The sequence below is a fragment of the Leopardus geoffroyi genome, chromosome B1, assembly GCF_018350155.1.
Source record: "Leopardus geoffroyi isolate Oge1 chromosome B1, O.geoffroyi_Oge1_pat1.0, whole genome shotgun sequence".
Classification (NCBI taxonomy): Eukaryota; Metazoa; Chordata; class Mammalia; order Carnivora; family Felidae; genus Leopardus; species Leopardus geoffroyi.
The window spans coordinates 3357634-3372425 of record NC_059327.1 but is presented as its reverse complement, the minus strand read 5'-3'; the positions used below and the strand labels follow the sequence as shown (position 1 = coordinate 3372425).

At 40.4% G+C, this 14792-nt stretch overlaps 1 protein-coding gene across 5 annotated transcripts in view; it reads left to right on the top strand.

Moving 5' to 3' along the window:
* The window catches only part of CSMD1 (CUB and Sushi multiple domains 1), a 2022178-nt gene that overhangs the window by 984514 nt on the left and 1022872 nt on the right, over nt 1–14792 (top strand). The window lies entirely within an intron of this gene.

The window sequence follows — 14792 nt, the reverse complement described above, 5'->3', positions numbered from 1 at the left end:
AGAGCCTACTGTCACTCTCAAGTTCTGACTTTCCCGAGAAAAACTCATCACAGGGTTTCAAAAATAAAAGCGTGGCCAACATTTATTACGGCCTTGATGTGAGGCCAGAAAACGTGCTGAGCGCTGTACTTGGATCATACCATTTAATGCTCAAAACAGCCGTGGGAATGGTAAGCACGGACGCTCATGTAACATGTAACAGATGAAGAAACAGAATTTTTGTTTTCAAAAGGTTCCAGGGACAGTTTGCATGTGACGTCTGAAGATTCACCCAAGTCTGGCTTCTAATCCATGCTCTCCAGCATGAGTCCAAACTCACAGCGCCGGCTACAAGTCGCGTAGGGCAGCGTTCAGTTATCATCGGAATGCTTATAGTTTAGCCTCTGCTATTTAATGAACGCTTTCTTTAAAAATTAAAAAAAAAAATGTTAATGTTTATTTACTTTTCAGACAGAGAGAGACAGAGCATGAACGGGGGAGGGTCAGAGAGAGAGGGAGACACAGAATCTGAAGCAGGCTTCAGGCTCTGAGCTGTCAGCACAGAGCCCGACACGGGACTCGAACTCACAGAGCGTGAGATCATGACCTGAGCCAAAGTCAGAAGCTCAACCGACTGAGCCAGACAGGCGCCCCTCTTTTAAAAAAATTTTTTTCTGTTAAATATTGTGGTCTCCTAAGGTCTCCCTGATGCTAATTACGGGATGATGGCATATTGCTGCCACAGTTACCTCACTCCCGCTGGGAGCTAGTACCTACCGATGGCTTATGATGGGCCAGGCATGACTTTCCACGTTTCATTGTCTCAAATAGGTATTTTATTAAAGACTCATTTTGCGGCTGAGGGGTCCGAGGTTAAGGAATGTGACTTGCTCAAGGTGTTCTAGCTCGTAGTTGATGGCATTCAGGTTTAGCATGTTCAAATTCTTCCTCTTCCCTAAAGAAAACCCCACCAGGAAAGTTATCTGTTGCAAGTGTCTGTTTTTCCTCTGGGCATGCTTATTTCAATGTGTGTTTCTGAAGTCTGTTGTCTCTCTCACTCTCTCTTTCTTCTTAGGGCTGTTATTTTCCATCTTGTCAAAAGAGCGACATACTCAAAATCCAGACCTTTGTCCCATTTCCCTTGTTTTCTCACCAGTTCTCCTCAACTAATGGATCCCATTTAAGGATACCACTTGGATCTCCTAAAATATATGCTTTCTTCCTTGTCCCCACCATTGTTCCCAACCACTCTGGAGAAACACTGGAGCTACTCCAGCTTTGTTCTATTATTCCCTGTATGCCAGCTTTTTCCTTTCTCACTGTCTTTTGCTAACCTCTGTTCCCTGTCCTACTGCACTGTTCCAGTTAGCTTTCTTGTTTTCTTTTCACCCAGACCCACTTCAAGTTGGCTAAATGAGCTCCATGCACAGAATCTCAGCCTCCGTCAGACATTCTACTCGCTACTCCTTCTTTCCAAGAAACACATCTTCCTTACCCCTTTCTCTCTCAGCCAGACCCCATCAGTGATTCCAGAGGAATGGAGAGCCAACTCTTCAACATGGCTGCCAACGTGCCTCATGATAACCCTGGCTTAACTGGACTGTAAATGTTATCTGTCCGTGTTCTCAGACACAGACTTAAAGCATTTCTCCCCACATGTGATGTTGTGTCAGGGCTGACTGGTGCTGGCTTTTCTCAAAGCCACTGACTGTATCATCTCTTTTGCTCTGCATTCCTCATACCATGGCTGGGGCGGGGGGGCAGTTTGTGCCACAGAAATTGGTAAACCCTAAAAACCAGGGTGCTTTTCCCAAAGAATTCCTTCCCGACATACCACTCCATGCTTAATTCCACAATTTTGCTCTTTTGTCCTGCTATGTTTATCTCCCCTATGGCCATAAATCTACTAAGTTTTCAAGTTCACACTCATGTCCAAATTTCTGTCATTCCTTACATTGCAGCCTCTTTTGAGATTGCTTTTTAACAAAGTCCTTTTGTCTGTAGCATTTATTTTGTTGCTAGTTTATATCTGAACATAATGTCTTAATATTTTTTCTTGAACTCCTCTAGTCTCTAGTCATACAAACGTCGTAACTATATCTTTGATTCCTCTCTACCTTGAAATTTAGCGTAGTCTACAGCTATTTCCCCTCACTGCTCTGTTTCTCCCATTCAAGAACTTAATAGAGGTATAGAAACATGTTGAGAAGCAAATAATTAATATTTGTTTGGAAATGCAAAAATAAATATTAGCAGTTGCCGTGACAGCTTGTTTCTTGCCCACACTCCCCCAAGGAGGTTTCTTCTTAACTGAAGGGTCCTTGCTAATTCCACAATTATAAGCCTTTTTAAAGTCAAAGTTAATATAACTGTAAGCTCATAACCATTCTTATTCTGTCGCCAATTTATTAAATTCCACCAATATTAAGATGCTTTTATCAGGATAAATATTTTTTCTCCTCTGTTACAGATTATTGCATTTTGCTTACATTTTGCTTTTCCCAGTGCTTGGGCTAGTAGCATTTCAAAGGGCATTAAATTAGATATAATTATTTTATGAAACAAGTTTGAAGGCTGCATCACAGTTTGTCATTGAATTGGATAACTGAATCATAAGGAAAAAGAAATCAATGATCTAATTCTTATAAATGTGTAGATGTAGCATATCTAGGAGAGACATAAATGAATTTCAGGAAAGTGGGTTTAGATAATTTATAAAAATTAAATGAGTATATTTTCTGCTTCCCCAACATTCTAGTTATTTAGTTCTGGGAATTGCTGGAGGATTGATAGCGATGCTAACGGTAACACCACTATGATCCCATTACAATGACTTTTCGCTGGTGTTGAAAAATGTATATAGAACTCCAAGTGGCAGCCTTTAACCTGAACAATGGCACTTAAAGGTGTGTATCATTTCTAGAGTCACGTGATACTCTTTAAGTAAAAATGATAGAATCATCTATTTAATAAAATCAATACATAATAAAATGGGAGGCCAGCCAGCTCTTCCTCTGAATGGGAGCCCAGCATCAAACTGACTTCTCCTCAGGATGAGACTTCAGATATTGTTCTTCTGGAGCTATCATAGATCAGTCTTCTTCATTTATCCTAGAGTTTTCAACTTAATGTCTAGATCTTCTTTAATTCTATTTCATTATTGCCTGTTGCTCCTGGAATCTTTGCAAAGATTTGCTGTTCCTGTGTGTTCAGTTACGGTGGGCATTTAGAGGAGAAATATAAAAGGGAACTCAGAGATCCAATAACAGATGCTCTCAGCTCAGGATTGGAGTGCCTTCTCAATTTGCTTTCGGCTTCCCCTACTGTTTTATTAAATAAAATAGACTATAACATGAGGGCCCAGGTTATATGACAAATTACTTAGGTCCCCAGGACACTGGAGGGCCACAGAGTATGAAATCCAAAAGAGGAGGGATTCTTCTTGAATGCAAACTGAACGACCAGCAGTTGTCTCCAGATTTATGGCATGATCATACAAGAAGGTAGAAAGGAAGTAGGTAAGGAGCTGCATTCAGAAAATGCTCCTTCTTAAGAAACAATGATCTGATCCGAAGAACCCTCAGGTAGAAGTGATCCTTATGTCATGTGAGTCCAGAATGAGGTGGGTAAGTCACTCCTTTCGCACCTTTCTTTAGACCCTGCAACTCTCTGACTCTGGACTTCATTTTTTAAGTATCATTGTGAACTTACACCAGCTGCCTAAATCTAGGAATCCAACCACAAAGGGAATATGTAGACATAAGGGACATTTGGGGACATGAGCTCTGGCTGGGCCTGGAAGAGATTAGGATAGTTTGTGCAAAGCATAAACTATAGGACAGTTGCATCAGGCATATGCTATTTGAAATAAGCCAGCTCCAAGCAAACACTAGTCCACTCCAGCCAGAGATGCATTCTCTTGCTTCCCCAAACATCAGCTCTGATGCGCCCTAATGCTTCCAATGACAGAACACTTTGTATTTGCAAAGTGCTTCACAAAATACGTCTTAACATTGCAGAGCAGAGATCCCTAGAAGTCATAGCTCTGGACATTCCCAATCACAAGCGGTCCTAAATAACTTGTTGTTTGTTGGTTTGTTTGTTTTATAGTCTTCACTTCATAGGTTAGCCTCTATTTTGTACACAATTCCTGTGAACTGCTATAGAAAAGCATTTAGAGATCACAGTTGTAGGGTCACCTCAGTGGCTCAGTTGATTAAGCAGCCGACTCGTGATTTCAGTTCAGGTTATGATTTCACCATTTGTGACTTCAAGCCCTCCATTGGGCTCTGCACCAACAGCATGGCGCCTGCTCGGGATATATTCTCTCTCTCTCTCTCTCTCTCCTTCTCTCTCTCTCAAAAAGTAAATAAAATAAACTTGAAAAAACTCTCCAAAAAGTCATAGTTAGACACTTTCAATTTGTAAATATGCCGAAGTCCATAAATTCATGAACCTGTTTGTATCTCTAATCACCTTGAATGTAGGCAGGGAAAGCAATATTTTTCTTGTAATAAAGGTAAGGACGTTTTAAATGGTGCTGACATAGGTTGTAAATTTATGACTTAGACATTAGAACAAGACAGTTGATATATCATCCTAATTTTACTAAAATTTAATATAAGTGGCCTGTGCACATAATTTAAAAAAAAAAAAAAAAGCAATAGTAAAGGGATTGCTGTGAAAAGAAACAGCCCATCAAAACTACCATACTTTTGTGCCACAGATATTCTGATACCGTTTAACTATTTTTTGTTATCATTATAACTTCTTATACTGTTCTTAATCAGTTTTATTGTTTAACTTTTATTATTTTTAATTCACGTCTTGCTTTGAGTATGAACATACTTCTATTACTTCCATCTACTGTGTCTTGTTTATCCCAATTTTAGATTTATGTATATTATCTTTAAAAAATTAGGGGCGCCTGGGTGGCGCAGTCGGTTAAGCGTCCGACTTCAGCCAGGTCACGATCTCGTGGTCCGTGAGTTCGAGCCCCGCGTCAGGCTCTGGGCTGATGGCTCGGAGCCTGGAGCCTGTTTCCGATTCTCTGTCTCCCTCTCTCTCTGCCCCTCCCCCGTTCATGCTCTGTCTCTCTCTGTCCCAAAAATAAATAAACGTTGAAAAAAAAATTTTTTTTTAAAAAAATTAAATAATACAGGGGCACTGGGTGGCTCAGTCGGTTGAGCGTCCGACTTCAGCTCAGGTCATGATATCACGGTTCATGGGTTCGAGCCCCACGTTGGGATCTGTGCTGACAGCTCAGAGCCTGCAGCCTGCTTCAGATTCTGTGTCTCCCTCTCTCTCTACCCCTCCCTCGCTCGCACTCTGCACTCTCTCTCTTTCTAAAATAAACATTAGAAATAAAAATAAATAAATAAATAATACACAGTATACCTTTTTTTTCCGCCTCCCTCCCAAAGGCACAGTCAAGGCTTTACTGGGACCACAGCTTGAGCTAAAGAGAGAGAGCTAACACACAGCAGCTTGGCTGGCCCCTCCAAATACTGCAGGGGCGGAGCTTATGTAGGGAGAGTTCCAGCTCCCACCCAACAGGTTAAAGAGGGAAGGGGGAGGAGGTGCTTCATCCTGATTGGCTGGAAGGGCCTCGTCCTGATTGGTCGATGGTGGCAGGCAACTGGGGCAGCTCATTGGCGCTCTTGGGAGCCTGGCTCTTTTGGCTCAGGCGTAAGCCCGCATCTCAAGATTCTGGTTCTGGCTTTGGGCTGGCCGTCCACCCCCGTTTGCGAGCTGGTAGAGGCTCAGATCCAGCATCCTCAGTCCCACCAAGTCCTCTCTGTCTTAGGGTCCCTTCGTGGTCACTGCAATCTGTTCCCAGAGTTGGTTTCTGAGGTGCAAAAATGATAGAAACAGGGCCAGACCCAGAAGTCAAAGACCAGGTGAGGCTTTATGGGGGTTATGGGAGACACAGCATTGACAGAGAATAATTAGGCTGGCCTCCCTCTTTCTGGTGTATCTTCTAATCATTTCCTCCTTCTGTATTCTCTCGGCTGGAATAGAACTTTTGCAATATCAAAGTTGTTAACATTTATATTTTATGTTATAATCTTAATTAAGTCCTTCTTAATTTGTCTAAAGGCTGAAAAGCAATAAACAACATTCATATTATTATAACTGTGTAAATATTTTTCTCCACATAAGTATTATGTCTGTAATTAGACTGCCTCCTCTGAAATCCAATATCTCACTCCCTGTGCCACTCAGAGTTCAGATGAGTTCTTTCTCAGCCTCAATTATTCATAATAATGCCATAATTACTTCTGTTTCACATTTGGACCAAGGCTATCTCGTATAGCTTGTTTAGTTAATGTCATATCAGCAGGCTTAAACACAAATATTGTGTGCTCATGTTAAACCCCAAATGATTGCTTCTGACTGGCAGTTGGTTCTGATACTGGTGGTAATTTGCAGACTTCTGTATCTGACTTTCAGTTTCCAGCCTTGTCTCCATCCATTTGGCAGAGGGAGGACAGTGCTGGAGTCTGTGTGAGCAGGTCCCTGCATGTGCCTTGTGTTGATTAGACACAGCCATTCTGTTCATACTTAATTGGAAGGGAAGCTAGGAATTGGATCAGCTATAAAGTCGGGAAGAAGGAAAAAACAGATTCAGTAAATGGCTGGCTCGTTCATGCGATGACTGCCTTCCATTGGTCCTAAAATTTTTAATTATCTTTTCTTTCCCTTGTGGATTAATAAAACTTAAGTTGTGTCACTATAATCCTCATGTCTTCTACTTTACGCTTCTTCTGGTTGTTACTAGGAACAAACTTTGTTCTTCATTCTGAAGGTCACGGACTTTCTCTTAAACTCAACTGCTTCTTGTTCCACATACAACTGCTCCTGAAGTGTCTAGTTGCTACTGTCCCCAGAATCCTGGACTTCCATAGCTCTGTCAATAGCTCCGTTGCCTTCATTTCCCCAACCGCATTCTCCCCTCTCCCTGTATTATCCCTCAAGAGGGTTCTACACTGGCTCCTAGGGCTGTTCTTCACTACCCCACTCTTTCCTAATCCAGGGTCTCCCTTTCTCCTTGTTTCACCCCAAATAAGCTTTCTAAAACTGTTTATTCTGAGGAAAATCCCTTAAGCCTCAGTGTGCCCACAAACGTCCTTTTATGCATCCACATGGATGGATATTATAGCTGAGTATAAAATTGTATGTGGAAAACATCTCTTCCCAGAATCATTAAAGCATTGTTTCATTATTTTAAGCATATTATTGGCTTCTGCTGAAATATATTTTCTCTCTCTCTGTCCACACATATGCACATGCAAACACACACACACACACACACACACACACGTAGGTGAGTGGCTTTTGAAGTTTGTGACTGAAAAGTTTGTCTCAAGCTAAAAAAAAAAATAATTTTTCCAGGCATATGTCAATAGAGAAAATGGAGAGATTTCTAAGAAAGGAAACACAAGTGAAACATCTTTTGAAGGAAGATACTATTTTCATAATTCATCATCTTCTCAGGGAGAAGAATAATGCACATGGTGTGGGAAAATGCCACAGATGCACCTGTTTGAGGTGAGCTTGGTTGTAGCCCCAAGCATCCTCACCATGTGTGAGGGAGCTGGCAGGGGCCATGATAGTCGCCCCCCAGGCAGGGCTTAAGGGGTCATTCAGCTGCCACCTGCCTAATAATAGCCAACTTCTCAGGATTTAGAACAGTGTTTTCCACTAGAAATATGATGCAACCCAGAAGCCTGAGCCCACCATGTAATTAAAAGTTCCTAATAACTACACTGATAAAGTAAAAAGAAACAGGTAAAATTAATAATACATTTTCTTAACCCGACGTAGTCCAAAGATGACCATTTGAACACATAATCAATATAAAATATGAATGAAGTAGTTTGCATTTTTCCATACAATTCTTCAGAACCTGGTGTGCACTTTACAGGTACAACATACCTCAGAGTGAAACAGCCACGTTCCAAGTTCTCATTCGCCTCTTAGGCTAGGGGCTACTATTTCAAATGGCTTAGATTTCACAGGCAGAGGAATTTTAGTATTCTTTGTCCCTTCCACACCAATTGTTAATGCATGTGGAGTTCTGGCACTAAGTGGGTTTCATTTTCACTTATGATGTCGATTCAATATATAGATGTAGGTTTATGATAAGAACTCATAAGAAAATGGGTCTGAGTATACTCTGTCATAGACTGATTGGAATTCTTCCTTTAACTTCTCAGCCATTTTGCTGAAACAGATTTGAGCTGAATGGTATCGGAAAGTGGAGTCTATTTTTAAAATTAGTTTAGGCAAGAGATAAGAGTGAGCTGGCTCTTGATTAATCCAAAAAGGTTTCTCAAAAGGAATCTCATTTCAGACACTGACTTACTTTTGGAACGAATGACACTGGGGTCTGAGGATTGAAGAGTATGGGGAACTTTGAAGAATGGGCAAGGTAACTAGTCGGGTAAGCAAAGAATTGGAAGCTCTTTGGTGCATGTACAACTCAAAAAGTATGCAAGGAAAAAAAAAAGACACATTCTAGGGAGGGCAAGAACTAGATTTAATTCCGGGGCCTAGCACCCATGATCTATGTTGCTGGAAGCATATTACATGCCTTTCTTAGAGTTCTTCTCCACCTGTGAGCTATTATATGTACTACGGTGAGATGTTCACAAAGACAGAGCACTATAGGTGAGGTTGGACCCAGCAGCTTAGCTCCAGAGGCCACTTACCCAATCTCTACATAGAAGTATATATAGGAAATGCCAAGTATTTTGAAAAAATGTATTAGTATGAGGGTTAAATGCAATGACATACGCTAAGCACCTTGCAAAGTGTTTAGCACATAAATGTTTATAGGCTCTGCAGTGTTTGCTTCCTGGGTGCAAATCCACTCACCATTTGTGTGCTGTGACTTCGGCCAAACTTACTTTATCTCTCTGCTCTGAATCTCCTTCTCTGTGTAATATACCTATTTCACATGCCTGTTGTAAAGATTAAGTGAGAGAATCCAGGTGAAAAGCTTAGCGGTTTTTGGGTTCAAGCTCCACGTCGGGTTCTGTGCTGACAGCTCAGAGCCTGAAGCCTGCTTTGGATTCTGTGTCCCCCCCTCTCTCTACCCCTCCCCTGCTCACACTCTGTGTCTCTCTGTCTCTCAATAATAAGTAAACGTTAAAAAAAAATTAAAAAAAAAAAGTTTAGCAAAGACCTGGCATAGTGAAATTCTGTAAATTCTAATTATTATAATTACCGATCCTATTTCCGCACCCCCCCCACCCCGCTTCCCGTCTTGAAAACAACTTCAGATTTTGGAACGAAGTGAATGAAGCCCCTGGCAAACAATCTAAAAGTAAATTCATGTGAACTCCAGGATCTCAGTGCTTAAAGGGTTTTTAATGCATCGTTGATATTCTTTGGAATACATTTTTTTAATCTCTCAGGCTGATTTAATGAGAGAAAATGAATGAACAGAGACTCAGACAAAGAGGAAATTAAGTAGCTGCTGAAGGCTTAGTAGATGTAGAAACAGGTCATTATATTTTACTTGTCACTGTCAGAATGCAATGACAAGACCAATGTTACACACACACCATGCCCGTTGATACACAAATGCATATGCCTAGCATGACAGTGTAGAATATATAGATTTAACAATAGTCCAGGTGTAGATCCTTTCTAGATTCTTTTTTCTGAAGGGAATGATCAATCAAATTCAAAGTATCTGAATAAGGAGCAAATAGAGTAGCATTTGTTATCCAATGATAGATATTTCAGTTTGGTCACTAAAATTGCAAAGCTTAAGAAAAAGATATGATAGTGGTGAAACCACTATCAATTACCAGATGGCAAGCCCTGTTTATGTGCCTTATATATATTCTTGTATTTAATATTCAAGATCACTGTTCAAGTTCTATTTTACCACTGGTCTTGTTTTTTACAGTCTCAGGCACCAAGGCAAGACGTGACTTTTCTGAGGTCACATGGCGGTTAACTGGGAGAGGCAGAATCTGAACCCAGGCATTTTATGCCATTTGCCCCTATGATGCTGTGCCCATTCCCTTCCAATTTACAAGAGAAATAAACGTCTTTAAAAGAATCTCAGTTATCATCTGGAAACAAATATTTGAATTTAAATTAAACAAGCATTTCTTCTTGAGAACTGTGTGCCTGAGCCCTGAAAAATGGAAGGGCCAGGGAGAACATGGCTTGTCTGGAGATGGGCTATCAGCACTGTTAACAGGTCAGTTGATTTCCCCCCTGTAGAGACGACAGGGGGCGCGTTCAGTGCTCTCCTCTTACTCCTCCTCCTAGGTGCAGGACAGCAAGGTGTCTCACAGACCCCATAGGCCATTCAGAGGTCATGTGCCCAGAACGGAGAAAAATAAAGGCAGTCAGGTGCCAGAAGGGAAAGGTGGCTGCTGGTCTCGGTATTTTCTGTGGGTGTACAAATGATTTAAGCCAAACACTGACTAAAACTGCTTGCCGGAGTGACTACCGTGCGTAGCAAATGAAAAAAAATTGATGTGTAAGCTTAGTTCAAGAGAGCTTTAAGCCCATAGAGGGCTGTTTGGCTGTAAGGTCTTTCTCCTGTTTTATTTCAAAGGCTAAATATGATTTGCTGAAGCTATTTCTTTACAGAGTAAGTCAACCTTAGAGAAAACAAAGCAGACAGTGGTCTGTTTTCTCAAGTGGGCTTCCTACTCCAGGGGAAGAATTTCTTTGGATTAAGTTGGTCCATACCTCTTTCTTCTTTCTTCCCTGCAGCTTTAGATCCTTCACGGAACCCCACCCCTCATCTGCCCTCCCAACAATCCCCCATCCTCGGGCACAAAGGCAAGACTTGGCAGGTGCCCCCGAGTAGTGGTGCAATATTGGTGCACAGAGAAAGTTCTCTGGCCCCAAGAAGAACCACCTTGGGAGGCAGTTGAGGCAAGATGAAAAACATTTGATAGGTGGTTGGCCAATAATTATTCTTACTTTATTTTCTATTTCTAGCCAATGGAATCTTTTTAGGTAACTATGAGATACTCAAGAAAGAAAGCAATGAGGAAGTTGAGATAGCATAGCTAAACATTTTATTTAGATTAAAATCCTCTGGGGCAGGTGTCATAATATAAACTTTACATATACTATGTTATGCTGTCCAAAAATTGTGAGGTGAATATTTATAGTTTGCGGATACGGAATCGAATTCCCTGACATGCAGAGACTCTGGTCCAAGGCTACAGAGACAATGGCTGCCATAGGCAGTTCTCACATGGTGCTTCTTACACATGCCTCTGAATGCCTCCTCCTTGGGGGAAGCTAAAGGGAGGTTGTTTGCTTTTGTTCTGTGGAAAAGCATGATCTGTAAACCATTAAAAGTAATAGCAAATGAATCATTATTGAAAGCTAGGCTTCCATAAAGCTCTAGCCTTGTTTCTGTCTAAACACATGCATTTAAGATAAATATTCACCTAAATTTGTCAAAACACGTTGTCACTATTATGCAATGGTTTAAAAGAATATAGGATGTTACAGCTGGGGTTTTGTTGTTGTTGTTGTTGTTGTTGTTGTTGTTGTTGTTATTTAAGAGTTGACTGATTTTATCCATTTCAGGACAGTTGCCTTTTTTTTTTTTTTTTTTTTTGGAAGGATGGATCCTAGTTAGCAAGCAAGGATGCCATGAAATAAAGAACCGGGAGCCATCTCAGTAATGCCTTTAATAAAACAGGCTAAATAATGTATGCGTGTGTTTCATTTAGAGCTGTCTAAAGCTGAAAATTTCTTTAATTGATAAGCCTTACATAACGTGACTGGAAATGACAATATGTCACTTGCCACTGCTTCACGAAATGTCACTCAAGGTTTTTTAATTGCAGGCATTCCGCTGCTAGTGATGCCAGGGAGAAAGAGAGGCTGGGGAAGATGTAGCTGGAGGGGAGGAGAAGGGAGAGAAGTCATGCTTTTTATGTGAGCCTATAAATTCTGTGATATTTAAAACACAGCTGTGTTTTTATCAGTTATGTTACAGAAATAACATAAAACGAATCTTAAATGATCTGTCATGTCAGGACCACGCATTACAAAGTAAGATTGAGTGGGGCAATCTTCACAGAAGGAACCTGGCTCTAAATTAAGTTTGAATGGCTTTAGACAATTTTGTTTTAAGCACTTTTCTTGCACACTGTGCAATAAACAACTCTAATGTAAACCTTACCAAAATTGGGGGAAAAAAGAAGTATTGAAAATATATGTCAACATTGGATTGTAGTAAGTCTGGCTTACATGTCTTGCATTTCATGATGTCACGGGCTTTCTGCTAAGTACCTTTTTTAAAAATATGTTTATATTATCTCATTAAATCCAATCTTGTGACAAGTTTAAAGCATAATCATAAGGTGCCTGTATGCCAATTATTTTTAATTTTGTGGATTAATTTACAGTTATTTTTCTGTGATTTTATCAGAGGTACCATATTGGGTTGTAGAGCTGACTGTCTAATACCAATATAGATATATTTCCAAGGAAATGCCATTCACTGTGATAGGTAATAACAGACGTGTCTAACAGCAAGAACTTTGTCACTCAAGATCCTGGTTTGCCATATACTAGCTGGGACGTCTTGGGCAAGCTATTTTCTTGCAAAGCCTCTGGTTTCGATTCCTTTAAATTAGACTAATACTTTTAATCTCACAATACTGGCAAGGATTAAATAATATCTCAAAGTGCTCAATACCAATAATTACTATTATTATTGTAAATGTTATCATTGAAGACCCAGGATGGAGGGAAAGTAGGGACCGATGAGGCCAACCCAAGCTCTGGGAACTCTCAAGGCTAAAGTCATAGAGCAGATTACTTTTCTTGTTTTTCCTTTGTAAGATTAGTATTATACCATAAACTTTCAGTTTTAATTGATAGCATTTTCTTCTCAATATCCTCAAAATTATACAAATTAATAGTTATTTCTTTGCCTGTAATTGAACATAATGAGTGTTTCCAACATTTACGGCTGCACATAATACTATAATTAGTGTCTCTGTACATATAGCATTGCTTTTGTTTCTTCTGTTTAATTATTTCCTAAGGATAGAGTTTTCAAAATGTTGTTTATGCCTTGCACACTTGCTGAACAAATTTCCACACCGCCAGAAGTTTCACCACAATTATTCCCAGTTTCGATGTTAGTATTTGCTTTTAATTTGCTGAGAATTTAGTAGCATTAGAACGATGCCCCAAAGTTGCCTTAATCGTCCTTTGATTTCCAATAGAATATGTCTGCTTACTATTTGTGTCCATTCATTCATTCTTTAAAGAAACATTTAGTTATCAAGGACATACATGTTTTCAGACACACTTACCAATCAGTTCAGTAAACTCTACCGATCAAGGGTAAGATAGTAAATATTTTATGTTTTTCAAGCCATATTGTCTCTGTATGAACTGTATTCAGTCATTGTGCAGAAAAGTTTCCATAGGCATTACCTCACCAAATAGGCAGTGCTGTGTTCCAGTAAAGCTTTATTTACAAAAACAGGTCCAAATGTGGTCCACAAACCGTAGTTTGTGTACGTTAGTTCCTGAAGCTGGGGCTACAAAGTGAAAAAAAAATAAGGAAAAATCCCAACCACCATGGAAATTATATTTTTGGTTGGAGATAGATAGCATAAATACATAAAGAGATTAGTAAAACCAGATACATAACATCTAACTGTAATAAGTGCTCAGAGATGTTCTCACTAAGAAAGTGACATTTGACCAAGAGCTGTACTGGCCAGCTGTTTGGCTTGCCCAGAGCTGTCCTGGTTTTAGCACCTGAAGTCCTATATCCTGGGAAAATTATGTATTTGGCAAAATGAACATTTTTGGACCCCTCATGGAGGTAGAGTAAACCCTACTAGAATATCAAGAGAGTGGTCCAGATCAAGGAAGTGTCCATGGCTTGAGTCCTGAGATACAGGCCTAGAATGGGGGGATGGTACAGTGGTGAGTGTGGCTAGAGCACGTTGGACAGTGGCAGGCGGGAGAGAGCAGGTCAGAGACAAGGTGGGAGGAAGAAGGTCTTGGAGGGTCCTGTCATCCCTAACATAGGCACTAGCTTCTATTGTGAGCAATATGGAAAGAAGCTAGAGGATTTTGGGAAGAGAAGTGGCATCATCTCATGTAGAATTTAAGAGGATTACTTGGCTGCTGTGTTGAGAAAATAATATATGGTGGAAAGGATAAAATCAGAGAACCTGTTAGGAAGCCATTGTAACAGAGTGAGAGGTGGTGTTATTTGTCATGATAGTGGCAGGGCAAGCTGCCAAATGCAGTTGGATCAAGAACGTAGTTTGAAGAAAGGGCCACTAGGGTTTTAGGACACCATGCTCATGGATGTGAAAGAAATAGAAGAGTGATGGGTGATGCCATGGTCTTCTTACCAAGCCACTGGGAGAGGGGAGCTGCCATTATTTGACATGGAGAGTACTGTGAAATTTCAGACTTGGAAAGGGAACGATCAGAAGTAGGACTTGGGAGTAAGTCTGGAATGTGTTTAGGCATCTACATGGATGTATCATGTAGGGACTTGGATATATAAAACTGAATTCAGAAGAGAGATCTGGAATGGAACTACAAATTTGAGAACGTTCAGCCTACAGATGGTATTTAAATCCATGTAACTGAGCATGGATGAGACCAGTAAGGGAATGGATATAGTCAGGAAGAAACAAAGTCCAAGGATAGAGCTGCAGGCATCATGCTACAGATCAGAGGGTGACTTGAAACCAGGTGGGGCTGAGTATAAATGGCCAATAAGCTCAAAGCAAGCCTGAGAAGAGTAGTTCATAAAAGTACTACTGAGGGAC